A 23,850-nucleotide genomic window follows, 5' to 3' on the forward strand; every position below is an offset into this window, starting at 1 on the left:
AAACAAAATTGCATTGGAAATTAAATCACAGATTATGAAATTTAAAATATAATTAAAATAATATGATATGTAGAATTCCAATAGTTTATAAATACAATTATAAATTACAAATTATAATTATAAATTTTAAGATATATGTAAAACGTGTGTAATATGAAATTATAGTATTTATGATTTGGTCTATTCGGTCCGGACCGAAATATTTGTTTAAAGAAGAGAACCAAACCAAATTTTATTACGGTCTATTTGGTCCAGACCGAATAAACCGAATTTCTGAAAAAATTAAGACCGAACCGAACCGAACCGAATTAACACGGTTTGGTTCAGTTTTTTGATTTCGGTTCGATTTTATTTAGCGCTACTGTCAACTTTACCTTTTTTTTTCGGGATTTGTTTATAGGGTCACGGACTCACGGGTCCCAACTCCCAGCACAGCCCTTTCATCAAGTGCTTTTCAAACGTTTACATTTATAAAGTAAAAGTTAGTTTGTGATAAAAAAATAGTTATAATACTCGGAATTACATTAATTTATGAAAATTTAAACTATTTTTAAACTCACGCTCGGTCTAGTTAATTATTTTACAACTTCAAGAAGAACCATTAAAAAAATATTTTCTTTGAAACTGGAAATAAACGTGTATTGATAAAAAAAACATGTACTATTATCAAAAGAGTAATCCTACAGCACAAAAAAATTATAAAAAATTGTCACAAATTAATATGACATGGATAATGTGATATAATAAAATAATTTAATTGATGCTATTAATATAAATGCAGAGAAGTTGATTTATATTTAGCTAACAAACACATAACATATGACAATTATAATTATTTTAATAACTCATTTTGTACCTTAAACAATTTTCTTATTAAAAACAATATTTTTAAAAAAAATTGGAAATTTATGGTTAAGGGAACAAAAGCGGGACCCAAGGAAGCAAAGAGTGACTAGATATCAAAGACCTAAAAGAAAAAAATGGGGACTGGCACCAATATTCGAGAATCGCTTTTCTTTTGTCGTGAATCGCTTTTTCTTTTATTTACCCTTTATTACTTTATTACTTTATACTATATCTGATAGAAACACAGATATCTATAATTAATCTATAATCATTTATATGTTGTGCACGTCTTAATATAACCACTTATTCTTCTTGCAACAACAATGTACATTACATTGTTAAGAGTTGATGAAATGGTAGTTAGAAGCAAGAAACTTATGAGGGCTGTCAAGAAATTGTTCCAAACTTGTGTTGGTGCAGTGGTGCTGGTCCCTGCTCTTCCTCTCCTTCTACACCTCCACCCTTTGTCCATCCCCTTGCTCTTACTGCTGTATGCCTCTCTCTCTCTCTCCCGCTCTCTCTCTCCCTCTCTCTCTCTCTCTCTCCCCCGCTCTCTCTCTCTCTCTCCCGCTCTCTCTCTCTCTCCCGTTCCCTATAATTCTTTGGTGCCTATTATTATCTTTTTAACTGTTATATTCTGTGATGCATGAATCGGTGATAGTTTCAACAGTTTATAGATTAAAGCTTGCAGTTCCTCTGTCAGAAACACGGGGCTTCTCTCTCTCTCCGTTTAAATATCAAGTATTTAGTGATGAAATGCCCAACTGCAACACCAGTGCTCCTCTAAGGTACTAAATCAACCTGTACACTAATATAAAAATATATGTATTTCTTTCATGCTGCAATTTGGATTATATCAAGTATAAGAATGATCCTATTTAATTATTTATGTTTGAAATAAGTGAGGTTCGTACCATGTTGGATTTTTTTAAAATAAGTAATGTATTACTTAAGGACTTATAAGTGATAAATAGATGAATCCTTGTGTACGTTTGAAAAATCTTAAAATAAGTAACTTATGGCATAAGTGACTTATAAGTGATAAATAGTTTTATGTAAGTGTTTGAATAATTTACTTAGAAGTGAGATTTTTTTTTACTTAAATGAACTAAAATAAATATTTTTTTAAACACAATTTTCTTAATTCGTGAATTTTAAATTTAAATAATATTTACAAACATATATTTTAAAATAAAAATTAATAAAAAAGTGAAAAAACAAAATAAGTTGAGAAAAAGTACGTCGTTACTAACATTCAACTTATCAGCTTATAAATTATAAATTGGGTCGACAAACACTCGTCGATAAGTAATTACGGGCTTATAAGTCAATAAGGTACTTATTTGGTGACAGCCAAACATGCACCTTATAAATTAATATAAGTGTTTTAATTATTTTATTTATAAGTCAGTTTTTATACTTAAATAAATTAAAATAAATAATTTTAAATATAATTATCTTATTTCGCGAATTTTAGATTAGATTAACATTTAAAAATATATATTTTTTAAACTAAATTTAATAAAAAAGCAAAATATCAAAATAAGTTTGAGAAAAAGCACGTCATTACTAACATTCAACTTATCGGGTAATAAGTTGGAAATTCGACTTATAAATTAGGTCGACAAACACACGTCAATAAATAATTACAGGCTTATAAGTAAATAAATTACTTATACAATGCTAGCCAAATAAAACTGGCTCTATATATTTTTATTTAGTTAACCCCCAACCGCTACCATTCGGATGCGTACTAGGTAAACCCTACTGGCTCACGCAATAGTCTGCAAACCACGTGAACCAAGAAGAAGGTAAACTGCATACTTCATGACCCCCTTAATTGCAGCAATGGTGCACCTGTAATATTCTTCTTATTGTCTTTGTTAATTACATTTTCAAGACCTATTACTTGGACCGTTTATTTATAAATTTAAAGGTAAATATATTAACAGCAAATATATAATATCTGAACATAAATAAATTGAACTTAAAGTATAGAACTACAAAAGCTACTTATTATATATGCATGTACTTATTTAAATTAATGTAGTTTAAAAGAAATGAGAACCTGTTATCCAATGACATGTATTAAGCAAAAAAATAATTGATCAAAATTCATTTAGGCAAGACATCAATATTATTAGAAAACAACAAAAACAAATAAATTAATCGCTTAACCGCGTTAATCTTTTCACGGCTCGTAACCGAATCACGTTTTGGGGATAATCGCAAAACGCAGATTGGTTAAGGATGAAAATTCATTTTGGATGTGCTTTTAAATTTTTAAAAATCGCAAACTACAAAATATATTTATAATAAAATAAATTTAATAATAAATAACCTAATAAATTTTTAATTTTATTTTGTTAGGTTTTTATTATTTAATATTATAATATTAATAGATAAACCTTTTTTTTTATACTTCAAACTTAATACATTACTTTAAAACTCAAGTTTTAAGTTTTAAACTCATTAGTCTAGTTCATTACTGTTGATATTTGTTATTAACAGGGTTGTTATTAACAGGGTCGGGTAGCCAAGCACACTAGAGTTTGAAAGAGTCCTGCAATTTACATTTGTTATCATACATCGGCCGGTGACTGTGTATTTTTTTAATTCTGAATGTTAACTTATTAAATAACTCAAATTTAAATTTAATAATGTTATTATCTTTTTTTTATTCTAAATATTTTTTGGTAAATATTTTTTGGTAAATATTTTTTGGTAAATGGTTAAATCGCAAATCGAGCCGCAATTAACACAAATTTATAACCGCAATTGATGCAGTTAACCACAACCAAATGTAGTTGTTGATGAAAATTTTCTAAAACCGCTCTTAGCGGTTTGGCGGTTTGGTTCGAATTTTACCCCGATTCGAAACGCGTTAACCCATTGATCATAGGCTAGTACTTATATTTGTCATTCTTGCACATCAAGAGTTCCAACCTAAACTTGTAATAATTAAAAAACCTGGGAACTTATTTTTTTTAAAACCGGAAAATTTCAGGACAAGATATGGGAAACAATTAAAAATTGAATGGTGAAACAATTGGGACTATGGGAGGGACTGAGGTAGTATATGATTAAGCATATTACCATTAAAGTAAAGTATTTAATAGCCCATTTCATCCCCTCGAATAGAGCCTTGTATAGGTTAAGGATATTATGAAAATTTCTTTACTTATTGTATAAAATAAGAATATTATAAAGAATTCTTTATTGTATAAGACAAGAATAATTTTAATTTTTATAAATTTGGAATCGACCTTCTTTTCCGATATTACAATTCAGAAACAACAAAAAAACTCACACATTCAAATAAAGACTGAGCAGAAAAGCGATAAATCGTGACTCGTAGTCGTTACTATAATAGCTAGCATGGCTTACCTGAAAATCATTAGCCCTCCTAGTGGCGTATTTGCTATGGATGCTTCAGAATCTCCGGCTCCGATTTCTGTTGATTCTTATCAACTTTTACCTGAAACTTTAATGTTAGTTTACTTCGACCCCATGTTGAGTAACATGTTTTGAATCTCTAGTGTCGTGACTTTCATGATTTCTATCATTGTCATATTGTAGTATAGGAGTGGTTTAAGTATTAGACTAATATTAATGATTGTGCTCCCATGACTATTAATATAATTAACTCTCAAAGCCAAATTATTTATCTTTTTTGTTGTAAATGTCAGTATACAAATTCAGACTTTTGTTCCATTTAATAATCTCAAAAATATCAGCGACACTTATTATAGTACTATTATGGTGGATGAGAATTTACCTTATTATTTTTGTTTATCATATGATCTCCTTTATTACGATGAGGTCTTGTCGGAAGAAGACAAGTGAAGAAACCACGAAAGTTACTATTGTTCTATGGTTTCTTTACTTGTTTTCTTTTGACAAGTCTTACTTATAATGAAGAAGATCACGCTATAAGCAAAAATAATAAGTGAAATTTCAATTCACCATAGTAATCCTATAAGAAGTGCCCCTAACGTTTTAAGATTATTAACCGGAATAAGAGTATGAATTGGTATAGTGGCATTTACAGGACTAAAAAGGCAAATAATATGATTGTAAGAGTTAACCATGTTAACAGTCGTGGAAGCACAACCACAATTGTTAGCCTAAGGCTTATACCACTTACATACATAAATATGACAGTGATAGAAGCCATGAATGCCACGATATTGAAGATCCAAAACTTGTTACTCAACGTGGGGTAAAAGTAAAGCTAATATTAAAGTTCCAGGTAAATGTTGATAAGAATCAACAGAAACCAAAGTCGGAGCTTCTGAAGTATCTATTTAAAACACACCACTATGAGGGCTAATGACTTCCTGGTAAGGCATGCCAGCTATCATGGTAGCTTCTACACGTAATGATTTGTCACTTTTCTTCTCGATCTTCATCTGAATATGTGATTTTTTTATTGTTGTTTCTGAATTGTAATTTCAGAATAGGAGGTTGATTTCATATTTATAGAAATTAAAATTATTCTTGTTTTACACAATAAGTAATTTTTTATAATATTCTTGTCTTATACAATAAGTAAATAATTCTACACAATAGGGTTAGCAAATTGAGGAGGTTTAGGGATGAGTTGGGGAGTACGAGTTGACACTCAGTGAGTTGTTGGTCATTGGATAAGGTGGGTTGAACTAGAATGAGTGAATTATTTTGTTGATGTAGGATGAAATCATGAAAACGGGAGATATTGATAAAAGTTCATTTTCTCTTACCAGAATCTCTAATTGATGAAATGCATAGGGCTCTTAATTTATTCCGGTTCGGTGATGGAAAATACAAAACCCAATTCGATGGTGTTGCCGGGCAGATTTTTGTGTTTCGAAGTATTATGGTGGAATATTTTCTACTTTATTCTACATCACTTTTTTCCAGATGTCTTGGGGTTGCAATGTTGACATTCAAGTTGGATGCCAAATTTGTTCGTCTCTTTTTTTCTTGTAAAAGAACTCTTGATGCGATCCAACAACGTTTTTGTGAAATAGTTGTTGTCTGGAAGCTACAATTTTCTTGTAATCCTCTTTGCTTAGTCCTTTGTCAAAATAGGAAGTCATTAAGGCATGAGTTATTGCTAGATTGGCTTTTAGTTTATCTTTTTTCTGAATGTTAAATAATTTATTGATTAAAATCAATAACTTATTTTCAGCAAGTTCTCTTAAAACATTTTTCTCCAAAATGGATTTCATAGCTTGATTTGGAGAATAGATTTTTTCTTTGGCAAAACCAACCGGAATATAATGAAATGGCTGATTTGCTGGATAATCATATCCTTCTTCGTTTTTTAATCATATAATTATGCTAGTAGTTTTGATGAAGATATTGATTTCCCGTCATTTAAAATAATTGTTTTTGAATGTCTTAACTGTCTTAAAAGACAGGAAAATGATATCTTTATCAAAACTATAAGTACAATTATATGCTAGGAAAACGAAGAAGAATATGATTATCCAGAAAATCAACCATTTCATTACATTCAGGTTGGTTCTGTCAAAGAAAAAATTTGTTCTCCAAGTCAAGCTATGGAATCCACTTTGGAGAAAAATGATTTAAGAGAACTTGCTGAAAATAAGTTATTGATTTTAATCAATAAATTATTTAGCATTTAGAAAGAAGATAAACTAAAAGTCAACTTAGAAATAACTCATTCCTTAATGACTTCCTATTCTCAAAAAGGACTAAGCGAAGAGGATTACAACAAGATTGTAGTTTTCAGACAACAACTATTACATAAAAACGTTTTCGATCGTACCAAGAGTTATGTTGCAAGAAAAAATAAAAAGAGACAAACAAGTTTGACATCCAGCTTGAATGTCAACATTACAACCCCACCATTAGCAAAGCATATGGAAGCGTCTACTTTAAAAAGGTGCATAATATCATAAGTAATGACGATGTTATTTTTATAAAGTAGATGTTTTCACTCGGAATGAATTATTGAGAGACAACTAGTATTTTAACAGGACCTCTTCCTTAGCCTATAAAAGGAGAGTTAAGTTTTTAGTTCAGGACATCGGTTTTTCAGAACACACAGTCTTAAATTCTGTGAGTCCATTGTAATGTCTTGACATCGAGTTTTCAGAGAACACACAGTCTTAAATTCCGTGAGTCCATTGCAATGTCTTGTGAGTAGAAACCCCTATGGGGTTTTAAGCAATGTATTATGTAATGGTTTGAGAAATAAATAATATTTGCCTTTTCTGATAATACTTATTTGGTGTCCGCGTTTTGGTATCAGAGCCTTGTTCATTTAATCCTTCAGTAGCAAGATTTGATTATATCCTAGAGGGAGTAAGTCATAGCGAAGTACCGTTTAGGCAGGAGGACGTCGAGGGAAAAAGTAGGTGCATCCTTGGAGTAATCGACACCCAGGTTAACTACAGAGTTGAATGAATGCTCAGATCATATCTTACAAAGACTCGGGTATGTCAAAATTAGTTATTATATTATTAAACCTTACTACAAATACAAATGCTTAGAACTCTGTATTTTTAATAAGTTTTAAATTCTTTTTAAATCTTCTCATTTCATGAGTAGCAATAATCATCCGTTGTTAGTAAATATATCTGGTAATGCCATGATTTCCATGGATAATCATCAATACTTAGAACAACTTTTACAGGTTTCTAAAAAGATCGTCAATAACAAAGACAATAGATAGATTAGATTTCTTATCTGGGATCTAGAAGAATTTAAAACTGAACAAATTCGATTTTATAATAGATATTCTGTGCAAATAGAAATAGAGATATCTTCTCTTAAAAGAATTATCAGTTATGATCATATTAAGAATCCGTAAATGAGTTTTTTAACAGAAAAACTTCTTGAGGAAACTCAAGATAAAAACATTTTGAAAATCGAATTTTCAGAGAATGAAAAAGGTTTTCAAGCAAGCTTTTTGGTAAAGCAAGAAATTCTCTCTAAAATCAAAAATAGCAGACTCGATTAAGAAAAGAAAATTATTTAACATTCCTATGTTAAATCGTTTTAAATGGAAAAACAATATCTTTTATTATATCTCTACAAAAGAAATGCATGTAGATATAAAAGATAGTACATATTTAGTTTATCTGCTTTTAATCACTAAGGAAGAGATAAACAAAAATTTGTTGAAAATAGACTCTAAGATAAGGTCTACTCTCAGTGTAGTTCACTTAGGTTCTATAAAATTTTTGCTTAAAGCGGAATTTTAAGAAGGAATAGATTCTCTTATTAAAATGGATTTAATAATGATAGAATCAATGACCGAAGAGACTGTATTTTAGGTGCTGCTAGAGGTAATTTAGCTTACCCAAAATTCATGTTTACTGTCTATCCTAAATTTGGTTTTAGTTTAGATACTAAAAATATTGATCAAATATTATCTTTCGTGCATGACTTTGAGAGATAATCTGATGAATGCAGGTGATAAAGTATTTAGCTTAACTTATGTTGTTGCTTATGCTTTAGCCACTAGTCATCATAGCATCGACTATAAGAAAAATGAATATATTGAATTAGACGATGTATTCTCATAAATAGGATCTGTGGAAGAAAAGCAATTTTCAGATATCAGTCCTTTAGATAATTCTTGGACAATTGATATTGCAAAGAATAAGCCAATTCTAGGACAAACCTAGAATGAGTTTTAGAGGAAAAACCTTGGAGGTTGGTGAATCTTCTAATACCTCTAATAAAGAACTACTTCATGACATGTCCAGAAGAGTTGATGATTTATGTCATAAATTGGACCATCTATAGTTGTTCTAAATACTAATATGCACCCGCATACTTATAAAAAAGGAAAAATTCTAGAGTTTAAGAAATTAAATGAAGGAATATACCTTGAACCAAGGAAGTACGTCTTCAGTGGTGTAGTAGGAAGTAATAGCCTTAACACTATTGTTTCTTCAACGAATAATCTTAACCAGATTACAGGAAAATGTTTACTAGGAATCTACAACTTACTGTCCTACTTCGGACTAAGTAAAGATCCCAGTGAAAAATTTTCAAAATCACCTAGTATCTTCAACAGATATTCCACTTAAATAGCTAATGTTATTTTTATCACTTGTGAAAAACTTGTGTTCCACGAAGTGTTCTTCAGTTGCAGTCCTTCCTAATTCGTAGAAATACTGGAAACTGTTGTAATGGTGTCACCGTTATCTTCTTCAAGGCTGCCAAACAATTTTGACCCCTTCAATGTATTCAACATCAAAGCTATATCGATTTAACCATTGTTGCCAACGGACAAGTCTTCCTTGCTTATTATCTCCCTGTAACTTAATATGAAGAAAATAAGTAAAATTTATATTATCAGTTCTAACCAAGAATTTGATAGGGGTTAGATAAATAGAAAATTTATTGATAACTCTAATTACTGCAAGATATTACTTTTCGTTGGAATGATAATTCTTTTCAGCGTCTTTAAAGCTACCAGAGAATTATCTACATATTAACTCTTTATCAGAATTAACTGCCTTGAGAACTCCTCCCCAGTACTCGCCTGAAACATCAGTCTCAATGATAAATTTGTCATTCAGCTCTGGATGGTAGAGTTTTGGAAAACCCTTTAGATTCCTTTTTACCTTACCAATATAATCGGTATCTGAAGCTTTCCATTCTCATGGAATATCCTTTTTGAGCTTAACCTACAAAGGTGCATGAATGGGTGCAAGTTTAGGGATATAATCAGATGCATAAGTTAATATACCTAAAAACCTTTGCAACTGTTTTTTGTCTTCAAGTTTGTCCGGGAATTATTGATATGTTCCAGAATATGAGCTTGAGGACAGTGAGTTCCTTGATCAATTTCTAATCCTAAGAAATTAATCTTTGTTTTGAAGAGTTGTGCTTTCTTCTTGGACAATATTATACCAAGATGTTGACATCTCTTTAAAACTACTGCTAAATGTCTTAAATGATCCTGTTCATTATCACTAAAGATAAGGATGTCATCAACATAAACGCAATAAAATGATTCAAATGACCTAAATGCATCCTGCATGTGTCTTTGAAAAATGAAAGGTGCCTGTTTGAGACCAAACAGTACGACGATCCATTGATAATGTTCTTGGGGATATGTAAATGCTGTCAGTAGTTGTGATTCTTCGTCTAGCAATACCTGCCAAAAATCATATTTACAATCTAATGAACTAAACATTTTCTTACCACGAATAAGGGTGAGAAGTTCATCCTTATTAGGTAGGTTATGGTTGTCTCCTATTGTAGCATCATTGATTGCTTTATAGTTGACTACTATTCTCTTTTTTCCTCTTCTCTTTTCAGCTTCATTTTCTACAAGAAATGCTGGAAACATATGAGGTGATTTGTTGGGTATGATGATCTTCATATCCAGAAGCTCTTGAATTTATATGCCAAATTCTTTACGATCTTATGGGCTGTATTTCATTGGTCGAACCTTGATTACATTTTTAGGATCTTTGAGCTTGATTGCTGCTTTCGTCCATTTCTTGGTCTTTGTCGGATCCAGTGGATTTTTTGAGCCTTCTTTTCTATGTTAAGAACTAAATATTTACAATCATTTAATTCTTTGAATTCTTTAATAGCATCCTTCCCCCTTTGTAAAAGAAAATTTTTATTAGTGCCGATATTAATAGCATCAGGTTTCTTGGTTTTAGAATTCTTTTTCATTGATTCTAAAAAACCCGGAACTCCAACTTTACGAGCTGTTGTTATTTTTCTGATATATACTTCTTGACCTGAAAGGGTTAGTATAATCATTTTTGTATACTTAGTGAATGGTTCATATAATTGGCAAAAATTATTACCAATTAAAAAATCTATTCCAGCTTCCTTTTGGTAAACAGTAGGAATATGAAATATTTCACCTGCTATTAGTATATTAAGGTCTTTACATACCTTGCTCATTGTATTGGTGCTCCCATTAGCAATTTTAGCTTGTATAGGTCTTTCTGCGTTAATCCAATATTCTGGTGGAATAACATGCTTACTTGCTATGCAAAGGCTGGAGCCTGTATCAACATAACAATGTAATTTAATTTGTTTATATCCTGTAAATTTTAATTTACCTGAGATATAAATAGAGTTTGGATTAGTGATGTTGGTCATCACTTCTTCTTCTTCAGTCGAATTCTGAGGAAGTTGATTCATTAGAATCTGACTCTATTGGTCCAGGGTCCAATTCTTCAATTGAATATACTTCTTGAGTATCTTCATAAGGGTCTTCGATAGGAATATATCCTAAAGAATAAACTTGTTCTAGCATTTGGACTTTGTCGTCATGCTTCTTCCTATTAGGGCATTCGTTCGCGTAATGTCCTTCTTCGTTACAGATCCAACACCTGCAATTTTTCTTGCCTTTTGGGCAAAACTTTTGCTTATCATTAGAAAATTTCTTGGAAGATTTTTTCTTGAAATACTTACCTGGTTTATAAGTCTTTTTCTTCTTGATAAACTTGTAATTAGTCTTATGTTTATAAGACTTCTTCCTGTAGGGCTTTTTGTAAGAAGATTTCCTACATCCATACTCAAATGGTTTTTCAATAATCCTTTCACAACATTGTTTGCTAAAAGATTTCAACTACTTTTGTTTCTTTGTTAAATCGCAAATTTTTGAGATTTCCTCTTTAACAATTCTTTGAGCATAAGCTAGACTATACTCTGCTGGACCAGTAGCTTCTAGATTAAATCTTTCTAGAGCTTTTAATCCTACCAGTGGAATTTTGAGGAGATAGTATTTTACATACTTCACATATTCCGCTTGGTCATCTAACCGGTATAGATATTTTTTATAATCACAAAAAAATTGATCTAGGAAACATATATCACAAAGCTGCATATTAGTGATCCTAGTTATTACTTTTTTTTATCCTTAATAACTCCTGCAGCTTATCAGATGCTTGATTAATTCCTAAGAACATTGTATAGATGACATCTAATATATTTTCAAAGGCTGTAACGGGGCTCATGACTGGCTCCCAAGTGGTGTTTTTAATAAAAGTAATAACAACACCTAAAGTCTTATGTTCAATCAATAATAAAACTGTGTTTTGATCATCATAAGCGTCTTTGTTAGTCTGAATAATAAGACTAATTTCTTTTGCCCAAGCGTCTATGAGCTCTTTCCTGTTTGGCTTTCCATCAATATTTAGATATTATTACCAAAAATATTAGAATTTCCTTTAACCTCAGAATTATTAAAAGGATAGAAATTACCTTTCCTTTTTCTGTTTCCTTCGGGTTTGTTTGTACCTGATGTTTCTCCTAATTCTCTTTTTGGTGAAGGAGGTGCTGAAGTTTGATGAGTGTCCATCATGAGGTTTTCCATTTCCTCATCTTCAGAACTATCAACTTCTTTTTCATAAACTTCTATTTCTTGAAGGTCTTCATGTTCTTCAGAACTGAAACTTTCAATTGTGTTAAGAATGTTGTAATCATTAAAACCAAATAAAGATTTTAATTCGTTACTGTCTTCTATTTCTTGGTTGGCTTTAGATTCATCATCTAACTCCATTAGCCTGATTGCTTGTTCGAGGACTTTATGGTTGTCATCGTTAACCTGCAATTCTTCTTCTATGTTATCCCAGAAGAATTTTTCTACCATTTTTATGTAATTCATGTTGATTTCTTATCAACACCGAATGGCCATGTCAGACTGCCAGGATTTTATCCTGTTCCTAGCTCTTCGTTACCGACACTATAGTTGGGGTAACTATATTTCCAGATTCTTGATTTGTGCTCTGGATCTTCATCTGTTGTGATGATTTATTTTCCTTTCTGCTGCCTTTCTTTGAGGGCTTCAAGGATTTCATGGTTGCAAGGACATTCTTGAATTGTTGCTTTCAATTCAGTAATAATCTTTGCTGCTGCTGCCTCAATGTTACCTGTAACATGTTTAGCCTGCTGATTTTTAAGCAACCTAAGTATTTCTCTGGCTTAATATTCTTATCGAAATCCTCTAGTAGTTCCTTAATGCTCATCCTAAGATTTTCTTAAGGTATTCTATGATTTCTTTGAATTTGCAGTCGATAACTTCATTATCATACTTAGTGTTTCTAAGTTGTGACAACTGAACTTCTAATTTTTCAATATTAGCGTTTTGTTTTACTAAGAACTTTTTTATGTCTCTTAGAATTTCTATTTCCACATTACTCCCCCCTCTAAAAGAAGTAAAATATATGTTGAAGATACTAGGTGATTTTGAAAAATTTTCACTGGGATCTTTACTTAGTACAAAATAGGACAGTAAGTTGTAGATTCCTAGTAAACATCTTCCTGTAATCTGGTTAAGATTAGTCGTTGAAGAAACAATAATGTTAAGGCTATTACTTCCTATTACACCACTGAAGACATACTTCCTTGGTTCAAGGTCTATCCCTTCATTTAATTTCTTAAACTCTAGATTTTTTCCTTTTTTATAAATATGCGGGTGCATATTAGTATTTAAAACAATTACAGATGATCCAGTTTCTGGCATAAATCACCAACTCTTCTGGACATGCTATGAAGTAATTCTTTATTAGAGGTATTAGAAGATTCACCAACCTCTAAGGTTCTTCCTCTAAAACTCATTCTAGGTTTTTATCCTAGAATTGACTTATTCTTTGCAATATCAATTGCCCAAGAATTATCTAAGGGACTGATATCTGAAAATTGTTTTTCTTCTACAGATCCCATTTCTGAGAATACATCGTCCAATTCGATATATTCATTTTTCTTATAGTCGATGCTATGATGATTATTGGTTAAAGCATAAGCAACAACATAAGTTAAACTAAATACTTTATCACCTGCATTCATCAGATTATGTCTCTCAAAGTCATGCACGAAAGATTATATCTGATCAATATTTTTAGTTTCTAAACTAAAACCAAATTTAGGATAGACAGTAAATATGAATTTTTGGTATGCTAAATTACCTCTAGCAGCACCTAAAATACAGTCTCTTCGGTCATTGATTCTATTATGTTAGGTCACACTTTCACTGTAGAGGGGGTGAATACAGTGTTTATTACAATCAAATCAAACTTCAAGAACTTATGTAACAGAAAACAAACTTTATTGAAACAATAAACTCTGTTACAATCTGGAACTGTTATCTCTCAGTGATGAACAAAATATCACGAGAGCTGCTAGGGTTACAGTAAATAATTTTCTCGATAATGATAACACTTATAGTGTAAACCCTATGTCTGTGTTTATATATTACACAGTTACAAGATAATCGCTAATTGATATGGAATATAATTCTGCTTCCTAATATATATCAATCAGATATTGTAAGTCATATGTCATAGCCTATTTGTATATTCGAGGATTCAACTCAACTCAAATAAGAATGTAATAAGTAAATAGTGGATTGACCGTCAGAGAGATCTCGCAAAATAATATCTGTCAAAGGATTCAGAAACAAGGTTCATCTACAGACTTGAGGAGGTAATTCACTGGAAGAAGTTCAAGAAGTTGATCATGCCTCAGTGATATAAATCAAGATCGTGGATTTAATCAAGTGACAGAGATCTCGTCAGAGTATCAATTAATTACAAGGATTTAATCTGAAGAAAATCAAAGTGTCAGAGTCAAGACATGAAGAAACGTCACGGAAGTTAGTCACTCATGAACCAGACAGTACATCGAGTGTCAACGTTGAAGTGGTGGAATTGATTCATAATTTTCAGTGATTTTCAGAAGATTTGCAGAAGAATGGTTGCTGCTCAAGACTAGAATTAATTCTCTATTAATTAATTAATTCATCTAATTTAATTAAGAAAATAAATTATATCTGCGAAGAATAATTTATTTATTAATTGAATTAGTTGATTAATTAATTCTGAATTAATTTTAGGAATTTTCAGAAGTTTAATTGGATTAAATTCAAATCTTAAATCAGCAAGACAAATGGAAATGAACTAGCATGACAATCTGGATTGTCATACCGATTGTCATGCTAGGCCATTTTCCATTGTCATACCGAAAGTTACTCTAGGAGGATAATTGTCTTGCTAGTTCATTCTGATTGTCATGCTAGTTCATTCAGATTGTCTTGCTAGTTCATTCAATTGTCCTACCGAAAGTCTTGCCAGCTATAGGATTGTCATGCCAATTCAATTCTATTGGTTTGTTGATTAAAAAGAAGCAGAAGACCTTCTTTCAATCATCTATCATTCAAACAGAAGAACAAAGAACAAGAAAAGCAGCCGCCTTGAAATATTACATTTTTCATCTGTTTAATCCAAGATTAAATTTCTAGATTGTAAAGTTAAATCCAATCAACTAGAAATCTTTATCTTGTTCTTGTGTAACAATCTAGCGGATCAAAATCCCTAGAACTTAATCTCAAATCGCGTTTAGCATTTGATTCTAATTATTGCAAAAATAGAAAAAGTTCATGTCGAATTTATTCTAGATTTGTGGTAATTGATTTGAGATTAATACCTTGTAATCGATACAGTTGTTGTAACACCTTTCAAGTTTAATAATATTTTTATTTAACTTGAATTTTGTTTCACATTTTTTATTCCGCATTTAATTTGATTATTCGGTACTGTTTGTATTCAACCCCCCCTTCTACAAACACATTGGGACCCAACAATTGGTATCAGAGCCTTCTGATTAACGAACAAATCAAGATCCTAGACTTTTGTGATTTTTCAACTCCTTGAATTTTTATTTATTCAAAAATTCATAATGACTTCACATAAAGTTGGAACCGTTAAAATTCCACAATTTGATAAAGAGAATTATATCATGTGGAAGAAGAAGATGCTATTATTTTTACAAGTTGCAAATCCCAAATATTCAAACTTGTTAAAGAAGGGTATAAAAACTCCGATGGTTATTGAACCGGAGGTAATAATAGATGGTGTGGTGACTACTGAAGCTAGAACCTATCCAAAAGAGCCTGAAGATTTTACTCCTGCTGAGAAGGAAGAAGCCTCCTTGGATGCCAGCCTTCAATTAATATTAATTGATTCCCTTGATCCCTTGATGAACAGACATGTGATGAACTGTAAAAATTCCAAACACATGTGGGAAACTATTGAGGTGATTAATGAAGGCACAGAGGAAGTTAGGGAGAACAAGTTGGAAATCCTAACCTCTGAATATGAACATTTCAAATCAAATCCAGGAGAAGGAATTACTGAAGTGTTTGAGAGGTACAATGCGTTGATCAACAACCTGAACATCAATGGAAAGTATTATTCAATCAGGGAGGTCAACAAAAAGTTCCTTTTAACACTGCCAGCTCATCTTGAACATAGAATCACTGCCATTAGAGAAGCTAGAGATCTGAGTGAGATTTCTTTGGACAGGCTCTATGGAGTGTTAAAAACCTATGAGTTGGAGCAGATTCAACAGAAGGAAGTCTACGGGAAGGATAGAATGGTCAGCACATCTACTGCACTTGTAGCTGAAGGTCAACAACAACAACAATCTCAACAGTTAGAAAGAATGGTACAGTTTTCCAAGGGTGAGGAAAATGAGTTAGTAGCAGAATATGATCCTCCTACTACAAATCAATCAAGTGATGATTTTTATTCCTTGGAAGAGCTGGAGCAATTGGAAGATGAATCAATGGCCCAAATTGTCAAGAGATTCTCCCATGTCAGATTCAGGAGGAATCCCAAGCTTAAGTACAAGTCCAACTACAACAAATTCCAGAAAGGTGGATCTTCATCCTCTAACACCAGCAGTGGTGGGTACAAAACAGGAATGGTTGATCGGAGCACCATTAGATGCTATAACTGCAATGAGTTGGGACACTTTGCCACAGAATGTAGGAAGCCAAAGCAAGTAAGAAAGAACTCTGAAAGGGCTTATCTGGCAAAAGGAAGAAGCTGGGATGATACTGACAGTGAAGATGAAGATGAAGGAAATCTTGCTCTTATGGCTATTGATGGAAAAGCTTCATCGTCAAGAATAGAGGTAAAACTTTCTGATGCTGAAATGGTTTATCATCTAAGAGGTAACTTAGATTGTGCACGTCGTGATAATGAACTGTTAAGTTTACAGATCACAGACCTTGAGAAAGAGGTCAATGAATTAAGACTTGTGCACATTAATCAAGACAAATTAAAAGAACAGGTATCTTTTCTAGAGAATAGAGTTGACTGTTATAGAAAACTCGAAACTATTCTCAAAGACAAGATCACCGGTCTTGAGACTAAGGTTAGAGCCTACTTCAATTCTTGTTCGAAGGCTAAAGAGTTCTACAGTAAGCAAGCTGTTAATCAAACATCTGGAATAGGTTATGATTACAATGCTGCTATTGGAGAATTAGGCATAAACTCCCCTCCTCATGTATGTGCTAAAGGAAGGGAAGTACCATATGTGCTTAAGGGTGTCGATGAACCCCTCTATAAAGCATCAATTGCTGAACCATTTGATGCGACCTCTTCTGTTATTCAAGAAGAAATACGTGCTGAGGATCATGCTTATGAGAAGATTGTTTCCAAGTCATGTGAGTCGAAAGTTCCAGTCAAAGTTATGAAAGCAACTGAGATTAACTCAGACACACATGAGTTGGATAACAATAATGCCATGTCTACCATGCATAAATTGCCTGCTGTTAATCACTCTCATAGAGCATGTAGTATTGCTAATTGTATGTCTTGTGCTTTTAATATGATGTATGCTTATTTTAATGGTAAGCATCTGTCTAATGATAAGACTACTCCTCGTCAGCATGTGAATAACAAGAAGCATGATAGGTCTAAGACTGCTAGTCTGTAATAACCCCAATTTTTGGAAATTTTTGAAACCCTTATGAATAGTGTTTTTGCTGAATTAGAAAACTTTTCATGCCACACTATGTAGGGGTTCTGTTATGGATATTCTAAGATCGTATTAGTATTCCATAAAGTAAATAAGTGTATGTAAAGATCGTCAGAATCCAATTCCGAACACTTTGATTTTTCTCGAAAATCCACCAGATACCGAAAGAATTGAGTATAAGGTAACATGATTAAAGGGATTTAAATTCAAGGATTATAAGAGAGGATAATAAAAAGGAATATAATGTATTGAGAAAGGTTAAGGGAACCCAAGTAATAAGATCCCGGGTATGATCCCTCAAACGATCAACGAGAAAGAGAGTTAAGCGAACCGTAAAACAAATAAACGTCCAAGGGGTAAGCACATGCAAGTAACATGAGAAGGAAGCTTCTAATATAAGCTAAAACATGTGGTTAGAAGCAAGGTGACATCATCACACCACAAGAATGAGACATGTGGCAAAGTAGTGATGCAAGCAATGACATAAGCAAGTGAAAACAAGATATTTAGCCAATAATTAACCACAACCATGCATTCTTTGCACAAATATCAAGGCAAGACAAGCAAGCAAAAGCTCTCCCCCATTTCTTTCTTCTTCCATTCGGCCTTTTCAAGAAATGAAGAAATAGATTTTCAAAACTCAAGTTCTAGGCCATGGAAAATTACAAGGCTTGTTTCCTTGGATCCTATATTTCATAACTTAGTTATACCATGAGTTTAAGATCAAGATTCCATGGTTTGCATAGATAATCCACTCATCAAAGATGATGATGAATAGTAGTGAATAGTAACTTACTTTGATTTTCTTGATTTTCATGAAAGCTTAAGGTTGATTAAGCATAGATCAAGGTTCCTAGAGGCTTGTTAGTGACTACCCACTCTCCAAGGAAGGTATAAACTCTTGAACCCTTAGTTTTAAGTTTGGTTTGTTTGGATGATAATAGTTCTTAGATGAATGGGTTTAGTTTGATGTTGATGGATGTTGGATTGTTGTTGAATTGGTGATGATTTGGTGTAGTTTAAACTTTGGAAATCGTTAGGTTATAGCCGTCGTAATGCCCGATTTTCTATAAACTGTTTTGTGATTAACTGTTGGACCCGAACACCCACTTCTATAAACTAACCACTTCCATTCTTAGATAGGTTATGTTTCAAGCTTCGTTTTGATATGTGGTTTGCTTGAATCCGATGTACGGTTTAGGAGAAACGACCGTTTTAAGTAACGGCGTTTCGCGAACGAAACTTTTTCCCTCGCCTTACTTTGAAACATAGGTTAAAGACCAAAAAGGGTTAATTAATGTATGAAACATTTATGGTAAGTGTGTTAGGCAGTTGGTAAGACACTCGCGAAGGAATCGCTTTAAAACTCGTAAAGGTTAAATTATTAAAAATGGTGGAGCCGAGGGTACCCGAGTGACTTAAGCGAATCAGTGAGCGCAAAACGAGCGTTAGAGTCTAAGCTAGTTAAAGTATAGATTTACAAGTGACTTTGGTTTAATTCCAACTTACTTGTTGCTTATAGGTTACCAGACTCGTCCCGAGCCATTCGTAACCCCCAAGTCGCTCAGGCAAGTTTTCTACCCGTTATAACTGTTGTTGTGATGTAAATATATGTATATGCATTATCTTGTGATAAGTGCATGATTGTTATTAGCAAATTTTGCAATATATTGGAGCATGCTGATATGGTATATATGCATGTCTGTTTTGTAATCTGGTTATCTATCTGTTGATTTCGATGCTTATAGTTGCATAATACCTATGCTAGAGATAAGCAGTAGTTGCGTGTACCCTTAGTATAGGGACCCAAAGGTGAAAACATATTTCTAAACCGGGAGTCGATGTTCCCGAGTATATTATATATATATATATTTATTTATATATATATATGGATATAGTTTTTAAAACTATTAATCGAATAAGGTTTATTCGATAACTTTAACTTTATTTTATTATTGAATATTATTTTGAATATTCATTCGAGGACTTATGACTCCTTTTACTTTATTAATGAATATTATTTTGAATATTATTGGAAGGCGTATGACTCCTTTTATTTATTTATCTGAATATTATTTGAATATTCATTCGAGGGCTTATGACTCTTTTATATTATTTATTGAATATTATTTGAATATTCATTCGAAGGCTTATGACTCAGTTTATATTATTTAATGAATATTATTTGAATATTCATTTGAGGATCTATGACTCCGATTATTTGTTGAAATATATTCTTTATTTTATTAAAGAATAAGGTGTTAATAATCAAACTTATTTTCGATTATTCAAATAAAGATAATACTTTTATATAAGTATATCTTTGGTTATTTAATACTCGTTTCAAGTATAAATTTCAATACTTCTACTTCAATTATTTTTATAAAGATTATTCTTTATGGGAATATTATTTAATTAATAATATTCAGTCATTTTCTAAATATTCTGGGGACTGATTTACTTCATTAAATCAGCTTTACTCCAAACACTCTATAAAGTGTTTTCGAGTCTTCAAAATGATTTTTAAAAGATAGAGCGGATCCCAAAACTCATTTTTATATTTAAGATCTTCCTTTTAAAGGGGATTTAAATACTCGTTCAAAACTTGAGGGATCCGGCTCAGTGGTGTATTTTACATTCGCAACGAGGTTGCTGTTTTGAGAAAACATCTTGATTACTTGCCCATCGTTCGGGAAGTAAGTCCATCTATTGAGTCGGCATAAGCAACATGGGCTCAGTGGGCGTCCATGATAGTGTAAGTGGCTCAGTGGGAGTCCATCAAATGCATAAGTGGCTGAGTGGCAGTCCAGCATAAGGTCCTAATTATGACCAGGGTGATGACCAGTGGGGAATTCGTCCATCTACTAGTAGAAAAGGTTACTTATGGGTATCTTTGCCTGATCAGCAAGATATCTGATTTATGCCAAAGGTTTTCTTTTCCTTCCAAATTCATTGGATATTGCAACTCTGTTCATACTTTACATAACAGAGGTTCCAGGAAATGTTTTAGAGATATATATATGTGGATATATATATCGGAACTAAATAAAGTATCTCATAACTTTTTCATTCAATAATATTTCAAAGATTGAATCTATTCAAATCTTGTCTTGTAGTCTCATCTATGTGATGAACTTTTGAAACTGTTTATAACTTGAACGGTGGTAGTTCAAGTAGTATTGGGAAAGATATAAGTATATTGGGGTATTTGGTAACCTCATCTTTTAAACTTATATCTAATTAATAATTGTCTTATGAATGACAAAGATTTTCAGAAAAAAACGTTGAGACAAGGTTAGATATACGAGATCACCTTGCAACGATATTTTTTATACAGTTATACACTGGGACTTTGTGTATATTATGCATGGAAGAGGACTTCCAATATTTTGAAAAGTATATGTGTATATATATTGAATATTTTGCGACTTCATCGCATTAAGATATCAAACTTGGTTCATTTCTTTTGACCAAGACTTTTATGAGTATTATGAGTAGGCTCATATATTGTAAATCATTATACATATTATTTTGGTGGGCTTGCTGCTCACCCTTGCTTTATTTCTTCATCACACAACAACAATTAGGAGAGATGGCCAGACTCCAGCAGACCCAGCGCAAGCGCGTGGGAAGCGTTCCGCGTCTTCCCGTTGATGTTGTAGCTGCTATAGCTGCAGAGGTAGATCTATTGTAGATCAGACCATCTACTTTTGAGAATCAATTATGTATAATTATAACTTGTGGCAGATAATGGCAATTAACTGTAAATTTATCAAGTAATCATTTTGGGTTGTAATAACTTTTAAATTGTGGATTGAAAGACTTGTACTTATTTAAATTTCATCTCTGAGACTATAACGTGTGGTGTGTGTATTTATTGTGGGGTCACAGTACAGAGTAGTTGAGTAATTATTAAGATTGGGTGTTATTAAGGGAAATGGAACTCGTGACAACCCGGATCCCCGACCCCGGATTTGGGGGTGTTACAGAAATGGTATCAGAGCTAAGCGTTATAAACCTCAGAGATGATGTGACGTTAAGATAATAAGTTCGTTAAGATAATAAGAACTCTTGCCAAGTTCATAGTCGGGCTACCTAACGTAGCACCGACAGTTAAAACCCTTATGGGAACCCTTATAAATATCGTGATAGAAGCGTAGTTCGTTATCGTATATGGTAGCGGGACTCCGAACCCTGAGGTTGCGGAGCAACAACGCGATGATGTTTTATTACTTATTGGAGATTAGATTGTGGATCCGATGGAGCGTCCTAATGCAGGACCGGATAATGTTGATATTGAGGATATAACAGTTGAGGATGTTGTCCTAGAAGGGATAGTTGCTGAGGAGGATCCCATGGAGGATCCTGACAAGAATGAATAAAGGACCACTGATGAATTGATGACCATGGTTAGGTCGACTACCAGAGGTAGGATTGGTCGATCACTACCGGAGGTTCGTTCAAGTTTGTAAAGATAGTAGCCCCCTTTAACGTGGCTTACTCGTAAGACTGAGAAGTTCGAATGGACAGAGAAATGCGAGAACAGCTTTCAAGAACTGAAGCAAAGGTTGGTGACGGCCCCTATGCTGGCGTTGCCGGATGGAAAAGGAGATTTTGTGAAGTGTAGTGACGCTTCGCACAAGGGCGTGCTTATGCAGCACGGTAAGGTAATCGTGTACACGTCAAGACAATTAAGGTAATATGAAATTCGATATCCCCACCCATGAGCTTGGGCTCGTGGCAATAGTTTTGCCCTAAATATTGGAGGCCCTACTTGTATGGAGAGAAGTGCGAGATTTACCTAAGCCATAAGTGCTCTAGTACATTTTCCCGTAGAGAGAGCTCAACATACGCCAGAGGAGGCGGTTAGAGCTAATCAAGAATTATGATTGAGAGATTCTTTATCATTCGGGGAAAGCCGATGTGGTGGCTGATGCCCTTGGTAGAAAGGAGAGACTCAAGATGATAATGTCCTTGGGAGAGTTATAAGAGATTTTGAGAAAATGGAAATAGAAGTGAAGGTAACCGGAGCCGGTACCGAAAAGCTGTTTGAGATTGCAATACAGACCGAATTATCGGAAAAGAACATATTGTGCCAGAAAAAGTGATGAATGAAGGCAGAGAGCCAACAAATAGATATGAGATTAATACCGAGAAAGATGATAAGGGAATAATGAGGTATTCCTATAGAATTTGGGTTCCAAATGTTCAAGAGCTTAAAGATGAGATCTTAGATGAAAGTCATAGTTCAAGGAATAAGATTAAGGGCAAACCCTGAATGTGATAGTCAGGGAGGACGCCATCAAGATAGAAGGAACCCATAACATAATGAAGTGGAAAATGAGGATTTTAACGTATAAGATAACCCCAAGTATGGGAGAAGGATGAAACATTTCATACTAAGGAAACAGAAAGTCGAGTAAGGAAAGGAGACCCGAGACGGTACTCCTATACGGCAATTCATGGACCTGTCTAAAAAGAACTTAGACTATTATCCCCAACCACCACCTTGAGGAAACAATGCGGTAGGAAATTCTTTCATGACCTTTAAGTCGCTAAGCTCTCAGAGTTCCAAGGAACAAGCTGACCTAGCCGAGGCAAGAGCCTAGCTAAAGGAAATATAGGAATCATTTGAGATTCAAAATGATTGAAGAACCACAAAAGACTGTTTTTGTCACTTACCCTCCTAAGAGAGAGACCACCCGCTGGTGAAAGGCCAAGGAAGGCACGGAGCAAGAGATTTTAATAAACTGATTTAAGTTTAGTCAATTGTTTTCGGGAAAGTAATTCCCAAAGATAAGGAGATAGTGTAAAAGCTTTAGAGCCAGAACAAAGACAGACGAGTATGATGAATTATGAATCTAAGATGTAAAAGTTGTCAAGATTCGTTCTGAAGACACGAATCCAGAATGACGGGATGTTTGAAATCAATGCTTATGTTGTGTTGGTTCATGAAATAATGATAAGAGAAAGGAATATAACGGCAATAGAGTTTGAGGAATGATAAGGGAGTTGGGTATGAGGAAACCCTAAAGACTCATAGAAATAGAAATAGAAGAGTATGTAATCGTCAGGATGAGGGTGATTCACCATGAGTTAAAATTGATGGTTGAGGGCATAAGAGATACATATATTTTATCCCCTGTAAGTTGGGAAGATTCGAGGAAACCTTGAGATAATTCGAAGGATAAATAATGAGACGCGGATAGACTGAGGAGACAAGAAAGTAAAAAATTAAGAAAA

General features: G+C 33.1%; 1 long non-coding RNA gene across 7 annotated transcripts in view; it reads left to right on the forward strand.

Moving 5' to 3' along the window:
* The first annotated feature begins 1,089 nt into the window (after positions 1-1,089).
* The window catches only part of LOC141708446 (uncharacterized), an 80,170-nt gene continuing 57,409 nt past the window's right edge, over positions 1,090-23,850 (forward strand). For 3 of the 7 annotated variants that reach the window (XR_012569485.1, XR_012569486.1, XR_012569487.1), the window contains exons 1-3: positions 1,103-1,336; positions 1,508-1,634; positions 7,109-7,293. This is a non-coding gene — a long non-coding RNA (uncharacterized LOC141708446). Of the gene's footprint in view, positions 1,337-1,507; positions 1,635-5,591; positions 6,740-7,108; positions 7,294-10,137; positions 10,799-19,129; positions 19,168-23,850 lie in introns of those variants that run through there. The other 4 variants (XR_012569482.1, XR_012569484.1, XR_012569481.1 and 1 more) reach the window with 4 other exon arrangements.

The sequence above is a fragment of the Apium graveolens genome, chromosome 2 (assembly GCF_009905375.1).
Source record: "Apium graveolens cultivar Ventura chromosome 2, ASM990537v1, whole genome shotgun sequence".
Classification (NCBI taxonomy): domain Eukaryota; kingdom Viridiplantae; phylum Streptophyta; class Magnoliopsida; order Apiales; family Apiaceae; genus Apium; species Apium graveolens.